The sequence below is a fragment of the Cucumis melo genome, chromosome 6 (assembly GCF_025177605.1).
Source record: "Cucumis melo cultivar AY chromosome 6, USDA_Cmelo_AY_1.0, whole genome shotgun sequence".
NCBI classification, from domain to species: Eukaryota; Viridiplantae; Streptophyta; class Magnoliopsida; order Cucurbitales; family Cucurbitaceae; genus Cucumis; species Cucumis melo.
In genome coordinates, this window is record NC_066862.1 from 13220604 (window position 1) to 13228992 (window position 8389).

The window sequence follows — 8389 nt, forward strand, 5'->3', positions numbered from 1 at the left end:
GTTCTCCTCTAGGAAGAGATCTCATGCCGGAATAAGACCTCTCCGGGGCGCCGGTTTCCGCTTTCTGTACCCTAAGAAGTCAAATCGAGAAGCAAAGGAGTGAGAAAGAATCCACCAAGGAAATAGAGTTTGAAGTTAGGCTATTTTTCTTACGAACCAAAGAATTTAGAGAAAGTCAGAACTAGCACTAGACTTCTTCCGAGCCTGCGCGATACAATGATTTTCCCGCTCGAGCTTAACCTCTTTCTTCTTCTTCCCTCTCTGATTTTTGACTTCTTCTGACGAGAGATCTTATTCATTACTTCTTTGAAGGACCCTAACCCAAGAAGATCCGCAAGAGAAAATTACTCGTCTGATCCTCTCCTTTCAGTCGAGCCCTCCTATATAGAAAAAGCGGATACCAATTAGTTAATAGCCTGGGACAAGAAGAATGCTGCCTTTCTTGCGCGACTTCTAAGTCGCTTCGCGCCTTTCCGTAGGCCTGGTGGCGGAGAAGGACCATAAGTTTGAGTTCCATGAATGAGTCTTTCAGACTCCCAGAAAGAAGAAGAAAGGACGGACCCATGAACTAAGGAAAAGATGGAACTCAATTCAAATTCTTTGAACCTCCTTCGTAGTCCTTCGGACGGTCCGTGGTAGTTTCATTTCAAGCCTATCCTGATGCATCTATCTGTAAGTCAAAAAAGCATCCATGAGTTGTGTCTGTCCTTGGTCAGCACGATGAGATGAAACTGGTAGGAAAGAAAGGGCAATATACGAGATCGGCAAGAAGTTCACTGATTATGAGACAAGGTATACGGTTCTAGAAAAAAAGCGGTTGTGCTCAACCATGAGCCTCGCAAAGCCTACGCCACTACATCTTTCACTATACGACCATGCTGATTGCAAGGATGGACCCGCTTCAGTATCTCTTTTCAAAGCCAGCCTGAATGGGCCAGCAAGGTGGCAGATGTGACTCTCAGAGTTCTGTAAAAGCAAGGGGAAGCCCTAAATGAGTAAGGAAAGGGGCAGGCAATAGCAGACCACCGGAGGATCATCCCGTCCGGACTATGAGCTTGATTTTCTGAGTTGAAAAAGGGGACGCATTTCCCGGACTCAGCTATTCTATTAGCGGTAGGCGAAGAAGAAGACTCAACTCCTCTGGCAAATGTTCTTCGACGGTTCTAAAAAAGAAGATAAGTCAGAAGGTTCTCAGAAAGGATAGGCTTTCGAATAGTGGAATCTTTGATTTAGTGGATCAAATCGAAAATTCTTTGCTCATCTGGAGCTTTATTTGAACTTCTGTCCGTACTTTCATCCTACATATTCCCACTTAGCGGTCGGACCTCTTTGATCCACTAAAGAAAAGATGGAACTCAATGAAACTCAATGAACAAGGGCTTTCTCTTCCTGTCCCAGCAACTTCCTCAAGAACCGCTACCGGAACCAGATATAGCAAGGACGGATCCCTTTGAAGCTGCTACTGGTATGGATTCTGCCCTTCTGACTGAGTCTGGCCGACGAGAATTCCTGTCGAGGATGAAACGGGGAAAGCATCCGTGAAACTATAGGATTCTATGTTGGGAGCTTTCATAATCCTTTGATGAGGCGTGTGAGGAAAGAGATCTCAGCCCTACCGAGGCATACTCAACCAAGAAAAAGAGATCCGGGGGACAACTAACTCGTTCCGCGCCCTAATGATTTGGCAACGGAGACTTTTCGCGTACTGCACCTCCTTATGAACTGAAGGAAAGAAGACCTCTTCCCCATGAAATAATGGAAAAACAACGGGGGAAAGAAAAGTTCCAAACCTACTAAAAAGAAGTTCAAAATAATGGATTTCTAGTCCTCACTGCTTGAATTTCAAAGGTCCAGGTGACTTATCCACTAAATAGTAATTCATTCCTCAATCTATGAGAGTTATTTCATTCCTCAACCTGCGAAAGAAAGAATCCGTCAGAATTCATTCTCTTTCTCTGAAATAAGTAATTCAAGCTCTGATTCTAAAGCTCTGATTCTCAATTTCATCGAGCCGGAGGCTGGGTCGGAAGGTCTTTCATGAGATCTTGAGGATTAAACTACCACGGACCGGAAGAAGAAATCCTTCTACGCGGTCTTCTTTCATGAGTTGCGGATCGAAAGAGAGGCGGAAGTACTATTATCATCATCAAGGTCAGAGAAAGAGGATGAAGTACAGGAAGACTGATGACTTCTTAGCTGCCTTTGTTTCATCCTGATCTTTTTTCGGTAGCAGGAATTCTTATCAGTTATCTTTCCTCAGTCACTGTAATGGGACTAGCCCACTCATCCTAGTACTCATCTGATGATGGAATTTCCGAAATTCTATTTTGATTCCGGATTAGGATGACCGAGCCCTTGTGCGGACCTTATATCTCTTCTCTCCTACCGTATCCTTCGCTTTTTTAGTCGAGCCAGGCTAGACCGACCCCGAGTCAACTCTTTCCACTTCGAATCCCCTTGGAAGAGAAAGAATGTAGACAAGGATCCTGTGGACAGATGGATGTGACCGAGAAGACGAGGTTATCAGCGAAGCCTATTAGCGAGAAGAGCTTAGTACTGAGTTTACGGGTCAGGAGACCTAGTTGGAGCCGTCTTCCAGCTTGACCCTTTTGAGTAGATTATGCAGGCATTCTTATCAGTTATCTCAGTAACCCTAGAATATCGACTGAGAAATCAAGGTATTTACAAGGTAGCATAAAGGATCGGAATGGATTGAAGCCCACCAGTATTTATACCCTATCAGCCTATTTCCCTAGTAGCATGAGATCTGGAGTCAGAATTTCAAGGTAGAAAACTCCTCAAGAGGCTCCGTTTGGGGAGTCAGAAAAAAGTGGAATATCAGAGTCCTCCGGACCGCTCCTACTCCGTCTTATTCCATATTCAATTTACAAGACTTTGACAAAGATTAATATCGTATGCGAAGCCAAGCGACTATATATTAAGAGACAAAGAAAGGACGTAGTAGGACTTAGCGGGAGCGCAAAGAAGACGACGAACGGAGGGCGCGAAGCGGAACGACTGAATAGGAGTGGGGGGAGCGCTAAGAAGAGAGAAAAAAGAAAGACAACTCCTTAGGCTCCGTAGGAGATTGATTCTTTGCTCCTAGCGTCAATAATCAGCCTACGGCTGGGGTCAAGACGAGCGAAAGCGGCTCGACTGTCAGGTTCAGAGCGAAGCCACTCGACTGAGGTTAGGAAGGAGAGGAGCGAAGCCACTCGACTGAGGTTAGGAAGGAGAGGAGCGAAGGTACTCGACTGATAAGGAGAGGAGCCGTAGAATTATAAGAGGTCTAGATGCGAAGGACTCTCAAATCCGGAGGAGTAGTCTTCTGGAATATTAGGGTAGATTTCAGACGTAGAAGGCTAAAAATCAGTCAATGAACAAGGGCTCGACTGAAAGGTGCGAAGGTACTCTACGTTTCAGATATAGGAGAGGCGGAAAGAATTTGCCTTGAACTCGAGTGAGGTTAGGAAGGCGGAGTAGGAGATTGATTCTTTGCTCCTTCAAAGGAGTGCAACTAAGGACGGAGGACTCATTCATTCCACTAAGCCGTCAAAAGTCCGACTATCCTACTAGGGAATATGTATATAGACAGCTAGGAGAGGTATGCGACCCACGGAGCGGTAAGGCCAATAGCCTATTATTCATTTACGGATCGCGAAATATGCCTTTATTGCCACTTTATCAGAAAGAAGAGGGATGAAAGAAGAACTGGAAAGACAGCGGAAAAGACCCGTTGGGGCGGACGATAGCGAATCCCAATGCCAGGGAGTCAAAAGCCCAGCGCTTTAAAGGGTTAAGGGGTTGACTCTACATTTTCATCAAATAATCACCCGATGCCCCATCTTTTTCCCCGTACCTGCCCCTAAGCCTGGAATGAAACTACCACGGACCGGTATTGGACCTAGGAACTAGCCACCCCAGAAGTCGGGTTTCAAGGGGGGAGCAGAGAGGTTCAAGGTTTTCAGTGAAAGGAAGAAGCGGAGCTTGAACCTACTTAAAGGAAGCAAAGAATTGAATTTTGATGCCAACAACATGAAAGTGGACATAATATCTCAAGAAAGAATTGAATTTTGATGCCGTAGAATTCGAAAAGAATTTGAGAAGCGACTGATCGATGAACATCCATAAATCCAAAAAAGAAAAGTCATAATATGAAACGAAGAGAAAGAAAGATCAAGCCTATCCAAGGAAAAGTCCGACGCATATAATCAGTCTTATTCCTTATAACTAGAGGAAGAAAAATCAGATTCAAGTCAGAAAGTCCTCCCCTTCTTATGGGCTCCGCTCCTTCGGAGTCCGTAGACGGGGAATGAAAGATCTCAACAAAGCCTAGCTGCCGACCCCCTTCCTTTGGAGTCTTCTTTCTTCTATCTCGTTCGTAAACTCACTTCTTATCAATTACGAGGTAAATGAGAGAGGGACGCGCCGAAAGCCAGAGCCGTAGGCAGAGGGGATAAGTTGGTGCACTAAAACTGCAGTTAGGCCCTTTTCCTACATAACTTCACGGAAGGCCTATCAGCAGCAAGGGCAAGAAGGACGACGGATTCAACAAGTGGGGTTGCTCGCGCGGACTGGAGCATTTCATCCTCATCCCGTGGGTCGAGCCTATCTCCTCCTTCAATCTCTGTTCTGGGTCGAGCAGGTAGGCTTTCTTTCTTCTTGTCTTTTTAGCGGCTTATTAGCCTGCTGTTAAGGGCCTAGTCTGAGACTTTTCTATCGATCCAGCCCCTCACTTTACGAAGGGAAAGACCTGAATGTGAAAGGGAAAGCGAAAACTCAGAGTTTCAAGGCCTTTTGGCAAAGAGTTTCTATCTGAACGACTATTTCATAACCTCCTCCTCCGTCTGACCTTTCTTCCTTCTGTTCCGGTCAGTATCGCTTCCTAAGAACTTGAGTGACTCACCGACTCATTCGCGCAAACTAATGGAAAAGGCCTTTGATTTGACTAGGCTTTGAACTGGCATGGTTGAGAGGGGTTCCTTGCGGTCTCACCTTTCTCCTCTTCCGTTGGGGGAGCTCCTTGTCGAGCCGCTCTTTCGCTTCCGATCGCGCGAGTGAGCCTTGTCTTTCTGCTTGAGTACTGAATTCGTGCTATGCCATGAACAAAAAAAAGGAAGAAAAAAAGACCTGCTCATGAAATAATCTGAGATAATCAGATATAAGTCGAAAGGGAAAGAGAAGGAAATGGTAGAGAGATCTGCTCTCGTCTCTCCTTTATCGTCTTCTTCCAAATAGTAGGTTCTTCCTTGCCTGCCGTAGGTTCCTTTTAGTAGGTTCTTGTCTTCTTTCTCATTCTTTTCTTTCTTCTGACTGGTCCGAAGGACTCTTTCTTCTTAGCTTGATTTTTCAAAGAAGGTCTTTCGATTTCTTTCTTGATGAGGCTCGATGAAATGGAGTTCCTGCCCCTTTCTTGAAAGCTAAGTGAAAGAGCTGAACCTCCTACGCCGCGGACTCTTTCTTCTCTTTTCTCGTAAATGGGATTAGTGAATTAGCGAGATCTTCTTTATAAGCTGCTACTTATCCATCCTGCACAAGAGATCCTTCAATTCTTCAAGGTCGAGATTTCTGCTTCCCAAGAGCAAGAACTGGGAATGAGAGGACTCCCTGCGCGATCCTTCTTTTCCCCTTTCCTCTGTGAACCAAGTCTGAATTTCTTTATGCAAACCTACTAAAAAGAGAATATGGAGAAAGAAAAAGCTCCAGATGAGGGGTCCGGTAAGCAAAAACAAAGGCGCAAAGAATTTGCGAACCCGAACCCATTTGATCCACTCAATCAAAGATCAATGTATCAAAGATCTCAAAGAGAAAAACCGCGTAGTGGGATGTCTCAGGGGGAAAAGAGTGGAGTTAATGAGTGAAAATGAGAAAATCAGAGTTTCAGATTCTTATCTCGGTAACGGCTTCTCGCTCCTCTCTTGTTCTCGAGCTGCTTAGCCCCGAATGATGCTTCTTCTTGTCTTTCTCCTTCTCGCTCCATATCGTCGACCCTATGAGACATATAATAAAGAGGGTGATTCCGGACCCCTGAGGAGTTCCTCTTCCGAAACCTCGAGCAGCTTTCGCTTTCCTCAACCTCTCCAAACTTCCTAGAACAAGAAAATAGAACAATAAAACAGATAAAGAAAATAGATAAATAAACTAGATCATAAATCAAATATCATCAAAAAAAAAAAATAGGTACTCCTTAGTTTTTTGGAGTTTGATTGGGTTTGAGTTTGTATTGTATTTGAGTTTTTTTGGAGTTTGGAGTTTGATTGGAGTTTTGATTGTAGTTTAGTTTGTTGGTTCTTCCTCTACTAATTAATAAAGAGCTTCCGGGCCTAGCCCTCTTAACAGCTACACTACTGATTTCAGTGAGACAGCAAGGGAGAAAGACCTTTCTCGCCGGTTTCTACTACTACTCTTTCAGAAAGCCCTATACATTAATTTAAGGCGGATTCAAGTTCAAGGAAGTTTCAGACTAAGGAAGTGAATAAGGAAGATAGGCTTTCTTCTAATAGTAGAATCAGAGGAGATTTTCAGACAAGACTACTCCGCTACTTTCATCTTATATAGTAGCCGACCTCTGAATTCCACTCAATCTTCTTGTGCTACTGCCTTCTTAGTTCTTGCTTCCCTTCCCACTCCTGTAAACTCTGTAAAGCCTATTATTTCCTTCTCCAACTCGGTATTCGGTATATTGAATAAGCGCTCGGTCCGTGGTAGTTTCATTCTCGGGACAGGACAGCAGCCACGGACTCTTTTCTTATGATAAGAGAATTCCTCTAGAAGGCCCCGTAGTGGGAAAGAGCACAAGAATCAAGCCTAGGGTAGAAGGAGAAGAGCATAACCGTCAGTATGATACCCGAACTCACCCTAAAGAGTGATATGATAGCTGACTTCTTCGGGAACTGACGAAAGAGAAAGAGAGACTGAAGACTCAAGGGCAAGAGAGAATTACTCGGCCGAGACGGATGACTCTGAGAATGACCTTGCTTTAGGTTCCGCATCCTCTTGTGACTGATTCCTATCGCTACTTCATACCTATTCTTCAACTGCTCCTTCTTCCCTGTCTTCCTGTCTTATGGAAGAAGATAGGTCCTAACCTTTGTATCCTTCCTAATAAGAGGATATGAACATAGGCTTTCTCTTTTCATTGACTGATGTCAGAGATCCGAGATCACCAGTAAAGACTTGCGAAACTCATAAGTAGTAAAGAAGAGCTGCTAAGAAGTCAATGAACAAGGCTCAAAGAATTTGAGAGGAAGATCGAATGAAACTCTAATTCCGCTGACTCAGAGAAGAAGAGCAAGACTCGAGTGAGTTCTAGTGTTAAGATAAGAGGATTTTAGAGAAGAAAGAGGAAGAAAGATAGTATTCAACTTTCAGAGAGGAAGATAGAGATTCTTTCTGATATCTGATCCTATGTTTGAATGAGCAGAGCTTGATTATCTTATTATATCTGATTATCTCAACTTCTTTCTTTTTCGGATCTAGGCGAGAAAAAATCGTTGTTTAGAGCCTCAAATTCTTTGAGCCTCTGGACCTCTGAAATCTACCATATGAAAGAGGAAGATCCCTCTTTTTTCTATTTCATCCCTTTGTCTTTCTCGATGCGAATGGAATACGAATTCAAAGAGTCCTTAGGCCGACGAGATTCTTTCTTCTTGGCACGAGCGGATATTTCTCTTTTTTCTAGAGAGCTGTGGCACTTTTCGGATCCATTTCTGAGGAGCAGACGATCGATCTTGGCTTAGCGAGATGCGCCTTCATTGATTTTGAGGTTCTTGCTCTGGTTTCAGATAATCCCTCACCCAATTCCATTAGAGGATGAATCCAATCTTAGGGCATGAAAATCTCTGGGAGTCTGAAGACTACCTTTCCATAATAGGCCATTTTTAGAAGGAGCAGCACCAATACAGTTTCATCCGCCTTTTTCAGCAAATTTTCCGACATGAACTGAAAAAGATCGGACATGAGGGGATAGATTAGATTCAGTATGAATCTGACTCTTTCAAGTCAGAAAGGAAAAATGCCACAGAAAGAGATAAAAGGAAGAAAGCCTAGGATCTCAGTTAATGCGCGAGGGGCGCTCTGACTCTTTTCGCCTTTTCTCTCGTCTTGCCTTCGAAATCTTAGTGGAATGAATGAGTCCAGAGGACCTCCGTTAGGAGTCCCCACGGAGCGGTAGATTGAAGACGACTGTAGGACGGGTCAGAAGGCTTTGGTCTGTCTGCCCATTCAAGCAAGGCAGAGCGAAAGGAAAGTGTACCGGGTTCAAAGCCAGTAGCTATCCAGTCGAATGCGAGCCAGGCACAAAAGGAAGACTAGTCCTCATGATGAAAGGCCAGGGAGTGAGGGCGTGGGAATAGCAGACACAAGATCGGATTACGCTTTGACCCGGCGA